Raw genomic sequence first — 13993 nt, forward strand, 5'->3', positions numbered from 1 at the left:
AAACTTTCCTAAAGGGAAAATTAAGGAAGCATAGTTGCAAACATTATTTACTGACATCACATTTTCAACATCCATTACCTTTAACAAGACCACAGAATATTAAGCCTGGATGGAGTTTAGGGAAGGGGCAGAAAAAAAGATAAATAAAAATTCAGCCTGTCCTGCTCCCCACTGAGCTAAGAGCTTTGAAAGAGGATGAGACTTCCTGTGCTTGCATTTGAAGCTCCAAGTCCTGGAGGCATGTCCTTGGCTGCCTTCTGCATGGGCTTCTAGTGCAGATCTGAGCTCTGAACCAAGATAATTAAACTATCTACTCTGCAGGTTTGCAGTCGCATCAAAAAACTGGATTAACGGCAAATAAGGATTTTCAGAGAGCAAAAACAGACAAAAATAAGAGAATGTTTAAGAGTTCTTATTTTATGGTTTTTAATACTAACGTTAAAAATTTACCTATAGCTAACTAGGGCAATCCTGCTTTCGGTGGATCTTTCTGTCACTTGCTAATACAACATCCTAGGTCTCTGCAAATCTGCCTGAAGGGGTTCTGAAGTTCACAAGGGCTGTCTCACATGAGCTCCTTAACAAGTCTGGTCAGTTTTCACCATGAGGTTAGAGTCGATGAAGAGAATTAGTCATCGTGTATGGCTTTAGCCCCTTCTTGCTCCCTATGGCCCCCTGACTAGTTGGCACCTCACCTCCTGGGCACTGCCGGGTCCACTGGGCACAGCCAGGCATGCCAGGCCTACCAGGTACCACCACAGCTTATGTGTGTGACTGGACATTGCCATCACCTCATTCAGATACCATCAGGTCTACAGTATACAGCTATGCAATTTTCCATGAGAAGTGGCAGAGACTTAATCATTAAGATTATAGCACACTTCCCCTCCCCCACAGCTAACCACCATGTCAACAAGGCTCCAGTGTAATATCAGTGGATTACAATCGAGGGAGCTGCAAGACACAGACTCTATTTAAGAAGGAGCCCTTAGGGAAACCTAAAGACATCAGGGGAGGGAAAAATAACAGCAGAAACAAAACAAACAAAACAAAACACTGCACACAAAACCAAAAAACCCTAGAGGAGATAGAAGCCCCTGGCCCAGCTCCTGGCCAGACTGACACCTCACACTAAAAGCCTGATTAACCCAGTTCCTATTACCAGTTGGATCATATCTGGCTTTCCACAAAAAATAACAAGGCACACTAAAAGGCAAGGCAAGGTGAAGACACCCATCTTACAAACGACACACACACACACACACACACACACACACACAGAAACCTCTGCCCTTGTCCAGCTCCTCTTCCCAATGGCAGGGGGAAATCTCATGACCACTCAGGCTGTGTGCTGTGAAGGCAGAAAAGATGTGGAGCCTTGGGCTTCACAAGTTCGGGACCAGATGAGACTCCAGCTCTGGTGCAACGGTTAGGGGGAGGGGCTCTGAGTCTGAACACTGGCTCGGCTACTCAGCAGTCTTCTGCCTGGCTTAGCATTTCTACACTTCCTATTCCCCATCTGCAAAACGGTGCTTATCGTAACACCCCACTCACAGGGCTGTCACGACAGGTAAATGGAATGATACAAATGGGCACTTATAAGTGCACCAAGCGCCAAGCACAGCATAAGCACTCAAATGCTAGCTGCAATTATCCACAAAGGCTAACATCATCCAGGTATATAGATGTCCACCATGTCCCCTGTTCTCTTACAATTAACAATCTTTTATTTCATTTTGATGCATAGTGTAGGTAAATAACACAGAGCCGGGGAACTAATTTTCTAGCAGTAAAGAAGAAATATTATTTATTCTTTTCTAAATCCAACAATTTTCAGAGCACATTAATACATATAGTGTCTGCTGCTTCTAACAGGTTCTGATGCCTTCATTTCCTGGTGCTAAACTAAGAACCACTATCAGCAGTAGGTAGAGACTTAAATGATGAACAGTTCTCCATTAGAAGAAAAACTCAATTCTTAGAACAGCATGACTCAAAACTGATGGCTTTTTAGAGCAAATGTAGCCTGATCCTGAGAAGACAATTTCTAAATTTAAGGAATCTAAGTGAAATATCCTACTTGACTATTAGGTACTATAAATTGATGATTTAATTATGTTGTATTATAATTTCCATTTGTGAGTACTGGCTGTAGATTTGTGTTAAGTTGTTTGACATTCTACAGTTGACATTCAAATGGGGCCTGTGGCTGTGACTTTGGGGCAGGGAACACTACCTGCCACATGTCTTCCTTTCCACTAAAACCTCGTACCACTAACATTTAACATGTCTTACCTGCCTTAAATGACTCTCATTGGTTCCCATTTTGGTGCCTTTAATTCTTGATGAAATTAATTTCTTGCTATGCTGCTGTATCCAATTCTCAAAGACTACTCACAAAAGTGTGGTTCTGGTTATTTTGAATGTCAAAAGCATTCTCAAGAGTATGTCAAGCATAATCTTGACCTAGGAATTCCTATACATATATTCTCTCAGACACATAAAGACACACATACACAAACACATTTGTTGTAACACTTCTGTAATAACAAAAAACTAGAAGTGATATCAATACCTATTAGTAGGAGAAAAGTTAAATACATTATGAAATTTCCCAATGTTGGAATATTATGCAACCATTAAAAATATGATATAGACATTATCTATACTTAAAACAAGATATATTTAAAAGCAGATTATTTATGCACTGATATGCAAACACATAAATATGCTAAAACTATACTGATGAAAAAATTAAGTTGCAGAAGAGCATGGTCTCAAACTCTGTTAAAAGAAAAAACAAAAACAAAAAAAACTGCACTGGCATACACATAGAGAATTTACGGAAAGATGCAAAAAACAAAAGTGTTAACAAGATTAATTCTGGGAAGCAGGGAAGGGTGAGGGGAGGGGTAAAGAGGGATTTACTTTTCATTCTTATAGCTTTTTGAGTTTGAATAACAACATTTACTTTATAAAAATAAATAAATGAACAGAATGATTTCACATGTATATTTCAGGTACACAGATAAACCACAAAATGGTATGTAAGTTATGATCACATTTCGTTTTTTAAAAACCGTATGTATTTTACATGTATTGATAAACACAGGCATGGCCTAATTGTGGAGCCATAGAACAATGTATTACTTTGGAATTAAAATATTATTTGAAAAAGTGTTAACTTGATAAGTGCCTCTTAAAATTTTATTTGTAACCATGCTTGCTAGCACAAAATATCCAGTAAAATAACCCAGTCATTTCTCGGGCCAAGGGTATAATTTCCTGAGGTGCTATTATATTTATTAGTTCACATAATGCCATTCCTGAGAACTGCAGGACATCGTTAACAGAAATAAATCAATTGATGAAATAGGTAAAAATGGTACCTAATAAGTAATAGTTGCTATATTGCAGTGGGAATTTTAAAAAATCTTTAAAAAATTACTGAAGTATAACAGAAATATATTAAAGTGAAAACTCACTTTAATATATGTCAGTGAATTATCCCAAAGTGAACACCTTTATGACTACCACCTAGGTCAAGAAATAGAACATTACCACCACCCTAAAATCCCCCTCTTGGTCCCTCTCCATTTCTAAGTCCTCCCTCCTCCTGAAAGATAATCAATATTCTGATTTTTATCACCATAGATTAGTTTTACCTATTTTTAACATTATATGGATGGAATAACAATGGTTAGTTCATTTGCATTGCTTGAATGGACATCTTACAATGTTACTTACGTATATGCTGCTATGAACATTCTTATACATGTCTTTTGGTGCATGTGCACACGTATATGCATTTCCACCAAGGAGTGGAATTAACTGGGTCATAAGGTATGACTCTGCTCAGTTTTAGTAGATAATACAAAATAGTTTTCTAATTTACCGGTATCAATTTACGCTCCTACCAGCAATACAGGGGTACCTATCGCTTCACATCCTCCCCACACCGTACTGCCAGGCTTTTCTATTTTAGCCATTCTGGTAGATTTGAAGTAACATTTCTTCATGGTTTTAATTTCCATTCTCCTGAAGGGTAGTGGTGTCAGCTTTTCATATCTTTATTGGCCATTTGGATATCCTCTTTTGTGAAATTCAAGTCTCTTGCCCACTTTTCTTTTGGTTATCTATCTTTTTCTTATTGATCTGTAAGAGTTCTTCACATATTCTGGATATGAGCTCTTTGTTGGTTATACAGGTTGCAAATATTGCCTTTTACTCTGTGGCTTTCATTTTTACTCTAATTATTTCTCTGAGTGTTAGTAAGTTCTTAATTTGAATGTAGTCTATTTAATGTGATGTATCAATCATTCTCTTTTTAGATAGTGCTTTTTGTGTTCTGTTTAAGGAAACTTTGCCTATCCTAATACCCTAACAATAATCCTCTGTTTCATTTCCTGCAGGATTTAATGTTTAACACTCCGTATTTATATCTACGATCTACTTGTAATGGATTTTTGTGTATGGTATGAAGCAAGGGTGCAGTTTCATCTTTTACCGTATGGGTAGCCAACTGACTCAATACCATTTATCAAAGATGCCACCTGTCGGGCTTCCCTGGTGGCACAGTGGTTGGGGGTCTGCCTGCCAATGCGGGGGACACGGGTTCGAGCCCTGGTCTGGGAAGATCCCACATGACGCGGAGAGACTGGGCCCGTGAGCCACAATTACTGAACCTGCACGTCTGAAGCCTGTGATCCGCAGCGGGGGAGGCCGCGATGGTGAGAGGCCCACGCGCTGCGATGGGGAGTGGCCCCTGCTTGCCGCAACTGGGGGAAGCCCTTGCACAGGGGAGGGGACCCAACACAGCCAAAAATAAAATAAATAAATAAATAAATAAAACCACAACCCTATTTATTAAAAAAAAAAAAAAAAAAGATGCCACCTGTCATAACACAAGAGTCCATATATGTATATGTATTAGTTGTGAAGTATCTTCTCTGGTCTATTGGTCTTTTTACAATCCTTTTGCCAGGTCACAGTCTTAATTACTTTGTTTTAAAATAAATCATGGTTCCTCCATACTTCTTTTTCTTCTTTAAGATTCTTTGTTATTCTCAGCCCTTTGCATTTCCATATAAATTTTACAATCAGCTTGTCAGTTTCATAAAAACCTGCTGGAATTTTTATTGGGTTTGTTTGAATATGTTCATTACATGAAACTCATTGAATTTAGGGAGAACTAACATCTTTACAACACTGAGTTTTCCAATGCACACACATTTATTAGGGTCTTCTATGCTTTTAAGAATGTTTTATGGTTTTTCTATGTAGAGGTGTACATCTTTTATTAACCTTACTCGTAGGCATTTGATGCTTTTAAAACTATGTTATATGGTATCTTTAATTTTTTTCCTTTTTTCTAGGCCCTACTTACTGTTGAGTATGGAGAAATACAACTGATTTTTGTATACTGATTGTATACTCAGCCTTCTTGCTAATACTCTAATTAATTCTAAAAATTTACCTGAAGATCTTTTTGGATTTTCTTTGACCCAATCATATCACCTGTGAACAATGTCCTTTACTTTTTACTTTCCTATCCTTCTGTGTTTCATGTCTTTTTCTTGCCTTACTGGCAAGAACCTTCATCAAAATATTGATTGGACATTGACACTGGGCATGGTTATCTCACCCCGATCTTAGTGAGAAAGTATTCATCAATAAATACAACGTTCGATATAAGTGTTTTTTATAGGTCCTCTTTGTCAGATTAAGTAAATTTCCTTCTATTTCTAGTTTCCTGAGTTTTTTTTTTTTTGGAATCACAAATGAATGCTGAAATTCATCAATGCTTTTTTTTGCATTTACTGAGTAGCTTACAATTTTTATCTTTCAACCTGTTAATATGATGAATTCATTAACTGATAATATAATATTGAATAAGACTTGCATTCCCAGATTCTTTTAACAGTCATATGTCCTATTCCCTTTTGGACAAAGGCACCTGACAGTCCCTTTTGCAAAATCACCTGGGCCTCTCCAGTTCCTCTCCCTCCTTCTCTGTCTCTGTCTGTTTCTCTCATTCACCATTGTATCCCCCGCAAGATGGGGCTTAATACCCATGGTGGCATCGTAGGTGCTAGCACTTAATAGATACTAAACATTTGTTGATAGCATTTAGATGCTTTTATATTAATTAGACTGTATATATCATACATCACAGAACTCTGTTAGATCTTTTTCTTTTCAGTCCCGTAACTGTTTATATCACGTTAGGAAACAGCCCGGCACAATGAAGCATATGTTTAGAATTCCTTTTAACAAAAGCATTTAAAATTAGTATATGAGTTAGGTACTATGTCTCTATCAGAACATTCTGCTTAGGATTTCTGGAGATTCTCTATTAAATTATTTAGATTTAGGAATAGGCTTTGGAATCTGAGAGACCTTGGTTCTACCCCTGCTCTAGGGCAGGAACACGCCTGGCACATACAAGGGACTGAGGAGGCCGGTGTGGTGGAAAGGAATGAAGATGGGGCTGCAGGGGTAAGGCTGGAGAGCTGGGAGTGGGCGGAACTTGCAGACCTTGAAGCCCACTGTACGGAATTTGGATTGAATTTACTGAGAGGGGCAGCCATTGGAGGGCTTGAGCAAAGACCGTGAGCTGACTTGTTTTAACAGGGTAACTCTGACTGCTCCTACTGAAACAGGCCGGAGGGCGACAAAGGCAGAAGCAGGGGAAACCCCATGAGGGACAATGGTGACTTCAATGGTCCAGGCGAGTGATAATGGTAGCTCGGCCCAGATGGCAGCGGGGGAACTGATGCAAAGTGGTCAAATTCTGGATGTATTTTGAAAAAAGAACATGTGAATTTTCTGAAAAATTGAACAAGGGGTTTAAGGATGAGGGGAGTCCAGATTAACTCCAAGGTTAACTCAAGCTTAACTCAGGCCTGAGCCTTTTAGGAGGATGGGATTATTGTTCTGTGAAATAAGAGATTAAGACCGCAGAAGGAGCAGGCTGGGGGAGGGGGATTGATACCAGAGGCTCAGTTTGGGGCAGTTTAAGGGTGCAGCCGTGTCTACTGGCCATCCAGATGGAGAGGCCAAGTAAGCCCAGAGTTCACGGATTAGGGCCAGGCTGGAAATATTTATTTGGGAGCCACTGGCCAAGAGATCAGAACTAAAGCCAAGGACACAGAGGAGATCACTTCGGGAAGGCATGCAGACCGAGAAGGAAAGATGTCCGTGGACTGACCCCTGGCACTTTAATATTCAGACACTGGAGAGAGGAAGATGAACAAGTCAGAGAGACTGAGAAGGAGTCGCTTGAAAAGTAGGAGGGAAACCAGGCCAGTGTGCCATCGTAAAGACCAAGTGCAGGAGGTCTTTCAGGGAGGACAGAGGATCAGCCGTGAACTCTGCTGTCACAAGGACTGGGAACTAACCTCCGGCTCTCGCGATGCTGCGGCAGCTGTGTTGCTGAAGGGGCTACTGATGCAGAGGCGAGGGGGAAATTTCCGCCCCTGGGTGAAGGAGAGGCTGCGAGGTTCAGTACACACGTAGTGGGGCCGGTTAAGGAGAAAACCAGAAGAAAAGGCAAAAACACAAAGCAGTAAGCAATACGGAAGAATATCCTAATAAACCTGTAGAAGTCTGGAATGAGGTCCTAAGTCTCCTTCCCCGGGGAGTTACTTCAATCTTTAGAGACGCTCCATAAACAACAGAATGCTTTGCACCTGGGAGTGGGGTAGGGCACTCCTGCTGGATAATGTTAAATTTCATCCCGTTATCCAATGTGCAACTAAACTTGTTTACCAATCCCTCAGCAGAGTACACACACACACACACACCTCTGAGAACATTTTTGAACAGCACGGGAAAAAAACTTCAGATTTCAAGGAGAGTATTTTTTCTTTTTTTCACTGTTTCATAAACAAAATGGGATAGGATATTCTCTTGCAAGCTTCATGACCAAGTTGGAAATAGAGACCTGAGGCAAAGCCTATGGCAGTGAATGTTCCAGACGTGTATTAATACACAGTAAAGGACTAAAATGACCCAGGGTTTAGCAGGTCTGCTTCTGTACTAACACGAGTATTGAGACTGGAACATTCCACAAATTTAAATTCTAAAATTTTGGCTTGATCCATAAATTACATACAAAGCAGCAAAACACTGACTTGCAAATATTAATTTTTTACAATATCCAGTTTGAAATTTTTTTCAATCTTAAAAAAATCATGAATTGTTAAGAATGACTGTACAAGAGATGTTGTTTCATTCTTTAAAAAATTCTAGGGGAATTCCCCGGCGGTCCAGTGGTTAAGGACTCCGTGCTCTCCCTGCCGAGGGCACGGGTTCAATCCCTGGTCGGGGAACTAAGATCCCACAAGCCCCACGGTGCGGCCAAGTTAAAAAAAAAAAAAATTCTAGAGTTTGTATCCTAGGTGAGCGTAACATTGAAAGAAGCCAACTAAAGTTCTTGTGCATACTTGGTTGCTTCCTTTATTAGAGATCATAACAGTCCTGGTCCTACCCGTACGTACCCTGCTCCCTGGGGATGAAAAGGAGGGGTGGGGTGAGGTAAGCTGAGCTGCTGAGAAACAGGAACCAACTGTGGACAAAGGGGGAAAGGTGCTTAGTCATTCAAGGACGAGGCTCACCTAGGCGTCGCAGCACCCAGATTTGGTAAGCTCTGTTAAATACTGCTCCGGTTTTCACAACAAAACCAAATCTCTTAACCCTAAATAACTTAACGGGTTTCTTTTTCTTAAGATCAGTGTAGTATTCATCTGGGCCTCACACACCATGCTCTCCACATCCACCCCACTAGGTGAGGGATCTTGGTAAAACAACATCTCTGAGCCTCAGTTTCCCAAAGAATGTTCCTGACATCATGATGTTATTATGAGGATCAAGTGAGATTTTCAGTGGTCAAGAGCCTAAAGCTCTTTGAACTATGATGACTGTAGTTTAAGAATAATCCATCAGCTTCCTAATTCTAATGATCTTTCAAGGGCTGAGAGAGGAGGCAGAAGTCCCCACATCGATGTGGTTTGGACTTTAGTGTCACGGATAACGTACTTGGATAACATTAGAAGAGCCACGCAAAGGTACATGAAGCCTACGGCCCCTGGCCTAAGCCAGCAAACCCCTCCATATTCTTCAGGGCCCTGTGCAAACGGACGAGGCTCTACATGTTCCCTCTGGGTAATTAAAGACATTAGCCCTATTTTCTTCAACATACAAACACAGGCAACTATATCATCATTAACACTGATGGAAAGAATGTAAATGTTTTACGATGAAAACTGCACATATGTTCACTTACTTTGTTTTAAAACAGTAGTGAAATGGTATCTAACATAATGAAAAACAAAAGTAAAGTAAACAAAGAGAACAGGTGTTAGGGAGTCAATTAATGGGAGACACCACAGGTTTCATTATAGCATTTGTAACAAACTATATATTCTTATGAGAATTCCGCACCTTACACGTTCTGCTCTGACACCTGCTTTGAACCAAACGAGACTTACCGAGCAGTTAAAATCAAACAATCACGGACTAAACACACCCTACCTGCCTGGCTCTCCCGACACCCTCCTGGCCATACCAGCCCGCACCTTTCTGAGAACGTGTTACCAGCGCACTGGAATTCTGTTCAGTAATTTACCAGAGGGAATCATGACCCCTCTGCGTCTCCAATTGCTCTTACCCCGTTCTCCTTTTCCATAGCATTTAATCCTCTTCTAACACGTTATACAATTTGCTTATTGTATTCGTTGCTTATTATTTGTCTCATTCCACTAGCGCTTAAGTTCTGCTGGGCAAGGATTTTTGTCTGTCCGTTCCTTGGTGTCTCCAGCAACTTACAACAGTGCCTGGCACGCAGAAGCAGATCAATAAATATTTGTCAAATGAATGAAAAAAAAATGAATTCTTCTTAAGTGTCCCTCTTTAAAAAGATTAGACACTCTCCCTTGGTTCCAAGGTAGGTATATAAGGTTAAATGGCATGTTTTGACATCTTTGGCTTAATATTTGATCTGTCTATCTTACTTGGCGCACGGCACTGTCCAGTTTTCTAAAAACAATCCGGCAATATTTCCTGTACTGACCTTACCACACTGACCTTCTTGATACTGAAAGAACAATAATTCTTACGCCTTAAACCAATAGTTGGCTCCACCCAGAAATCTTTCTATTTCACTATGATTTCTTTTGTTCTAAGACCTTTGTCTAATGACTTGGATGACTTTTAAAAGGCATTCTTTCTCTGCTGACATTTCTTTGCGGAAAATTATTAGTACCTGTATCTATATTCTTTCCAAATTTTTTTCTTGGATAGTGTGACTAGACCCTTATCTTTTTATCATTATTCTTAGACATCCAGTTAATACATTGTTTATCTCATTTTACTCTTTCAAATTCTTAATCATTACATCTTACGTGTATGTGCATCTATATAAAACTATCTTTATTCTTGTAGTAATGTCTTAGTTGAGACACAATTACTTCAAAACATTTTTACTTTTACCTTTAAAGCCGTTTTTGGGTAGGCTTTTGAGATTTCTTCCTACTCTGCAGTCATTTGTTTTTGCCTACAGATAGCCCTGGTTTGAAAAAGTAGGTTACAGGATGCTGCGAGTGGTGCATGTTTTTGAGATCTGGCCCTGCTGCTGGAGTTGCCTTCCATGACAACTGAAGCATCTTGTGCTACCTGAAAAAACGTTTCCTCCCCGACATCTGTATTTCTGCCAGTTCTTAATCTTTCTATTGGCTACTTTAAAATGTACACATTGAAGGCACAGTACCTTGACAGTCCCACCAATTAATTAATTAATTCTGTATCAGGTTGGCAATTTCTTTTGGTCCAAAAGGAGCTACCATAGTTATGAACTCTTGGCTCCATGTATTATATTAACATAAAAACTTTAAAATTATGTTTCAAAAGAATCTTTGTATTATGTTTGTGGGTTATGTTAGCAACAATAGGATGTTAGATTTTTCTCCCCAACTCTTAGTTTTGCCCGTTAGAAGTATTCACTCTAGAAGATATATTATTGACTTTTTCTGTCTCCGTAACTCCCAAGCTGTATTGTCATGTGTCCCCACTTTCATGGACAATCTAGATCCCTTTCTATTCCAGGGCTCCTAAATTCTAATTTAGAATTTAAGTTGTTTTCGGTGATGGATATCTTTCAACTTTTGACTGCTGTTTTCCTCCTTTTGGTCTAGTCATGTCAAAGACGCCTGCTCCCCAAATTAATCTTTTCTTCCTTGGTTCTCAGAATTCAGATGTACTAATACCACACATAATGGTATAAAATGTGATGGCTCATCCCTGGTTGCTCATTTTAAAAGGGCTGCCCCTTTTCCAGGTTTTTGCTTCCTATCAGGTTAAGTTCAGGTCAATTACTCTGACACAAATTGTGCTCTCCTTCCACATCAGCTTCCAATCAGGACCCTCTTCTTATACCAGCCATCGATGGTAGTTATCTATCACAGAAGATATTTAAAGATATATATACGTTCCAGACATAGTCATCAACTATAACAGGAGTTATCAGCCATGGTCTCTATCATAAAAGAGTTTATAATGGAGCATGAGAGAGAAGACAGGGAACAATTGATTATGAAATAAAGATGATTAAAAACTTCGTTGTTGGAGACTAGAGAAGTCAATGAAGCAGATTAGGAGGGACGGGGATGGGGAGAAAAAGGATCTTCTGAAACATGAGAGAATGTCTCATGTTCATAGAACTGCTCAAGTAGCGAAGAGGGGATAGAGAAAGAATTACAAGTCATTCAAAATTTTGTACATCATGAGAAAACTTATAGAAATGCTGAATGTATAACAAAATGTTCACTAAAATATTTCTGCTTATAATTATTTTTCTGAATGTTAACATTTCCTTTATGCTTTAGAACTTTGTCTTGGCAAAGCCCTGGATATGCTTTTATGTTTATCGAGTACAAGAGAATTTGAACGTGGGATTTGTAATTACAATCTGGGTTGGAATCCCAGTCTAGACTATCATCAACTAGGTGACGGTAGCCTCTCTGATTCTGTTTCCACACATATGAGATGGAAATAATATCTATTAGTGCTGTAACAAAACTCAAATAAAACCATCGTGGTAGGTTACAAAGGCTCTACAAATTGTACATTCTCTATTATGTTGGTAAGTGTGCATCAGCATACGTAGGATATTTCCCTCCTTCCTTTTCCTTCCTTTTTGTTCTCGAATCTAGACACAGTGGATACATGATTCGCCATTTTATTGTGGAAAGAAGCTTTCATTCTTCACCTGGAACGCGACAGCAATCATTCTCCAGTTAGATCTAAATGACTGAATTGCAAGGTGAACTGTGTTGGTGACTAACTCATTTTCCCTCACCTCCAGCACCCTCTTTTCCCAAGATCAAGCAATTTTCCTGTGTAATGAACTGTATCTGCTATCAAGTGGCCTGGAAATTAAGAGGTTAAGCTCGTTCCTTATTTGGTATCACGATGTCTTTTGCTGCTACACCACTGATCTATGTTTTCCAAGGCTGTGCAAAGGAAAACTGCAACAATGAATGGAACTACAGCACAAGTTTGTATGTGGGGAAGAGCTTCAATAGATTTTGAATTATCCAGGGGATGGTTTTCTAGCTAATGGGTTGTCCAACTCTTTGCATCTAGCGCTTTTGTCTGGTTGATAACATTTTGGTCAGTTCGATGCTGACCAGCAATGGAAGGGGAGTGGATGCAAACGAGGACAGGCTTTATAACCAACACTAACCCCCAAAGTGGATTGTAGTGGTTTGATTTACGTCCATAACATACCCAAAGTCTGGAGAAAATAAGTTCGAGGGAGGACAAAAATATAAGTAAACTAGGGAATAAGGAAAACAAAAATTCAGGCCGTATGTTCTCTTGATTCACTACGACTTCTATAGGTACAGAAAATAAAATAAAACAGGGAAGAACTAATCAGTTTATTCAACCATCCCATGAGACTAATTATATTTTTCTCACATAGTCCATGTTTTTTTATCTTTTTCTGTTAGCAAACAATTTCTCAGTGATTTCTTCTATTCACCATTTCTGCTATTTATAAGGTTTCTGCTGAGCACTGGATGTTTTATATTCATATATTACTTTTTGGCATTTACTAAATATGTCACCGGTTAGCTAATAAAAATATCTGCCAGAAAATCTTTCATATCATTATAACAGTATTTGAAAGACCGTAACAGGTACGTCAGTGACTTTACCAATCAAAAGCACATATCAGAAGGGCAGAATCAGGAAATTAGTTGAGCCACTAAAGAGAAAAGACACTTATTTAATGACTAATTAATTCAATGTATATAAAATGACCAAATTCCACAGCTGCTTACATTGAAATAGTATTAATTGTTAGTTGTAAGTAACAGCAAAACGTGTTGAATAACGTTGACTCCAAATGTGCATGCGTTCCATACTATTTTAAATAGGAATCACTTTACCTATAACTAAAATATTGCTACTGAAGGTAAAACAACATAATTCTCTAAAGTTACACAGCAAAAATGTAAAACAATATCAAAGTTAGGAGTACATAATAATTTTGTTATTTGTGGGAATTTTTAAAATGGTCTGTAGGAATACTTTATAAAGTAACCTAGAAGGAAAAATGTGACTAAATTCAATTGCATTTGACAGTTGGCTGAAATCCTGGCAGATAATTTCAGAGACAAAACTGGTCATAAAACCAAAGCCAGTCCTTTGTGAAAACCTTCAGAAATAAAAAGCAAATATTTTTCAAAAGTTTATCAGGGTGGTTTTGACATAATAGTCAAGTATTTGATATACCTTTTTAGTTCAGACCTCTTTTTACTTTGTCTTTTGCATCTATTTTGTTTTTGACATTTTTGTTGTTTAAAGGCACTTCCATCAGAGGGTGAGCAAGAGAAAGGAAAGGAATTAAAAATAACTCAGTATATGTTACTGAAATGAGTTAATACTACAGAGGTTCAAATAAAATACAAAGGAGCTAATTATTCAAAAC

The sequence above is a fragment of the Balaenoptera musculus genome, chromosome 2 (genome assembly GCF_009873245.2).
Source record: "Balaenoptera musculus isolate JJ_BM4_2016_0621 chromosome 2, mBalMus1.pri.v3, whole genome shotgun sequence".
In the NCBI taxonomy this organism is placed as follows: Eukaryota; Metazoa; Chordata; class Mammalia; order Artiodactyla; family Balaenopteridae; genus Balaenoptera; species Balaenoptera musculus.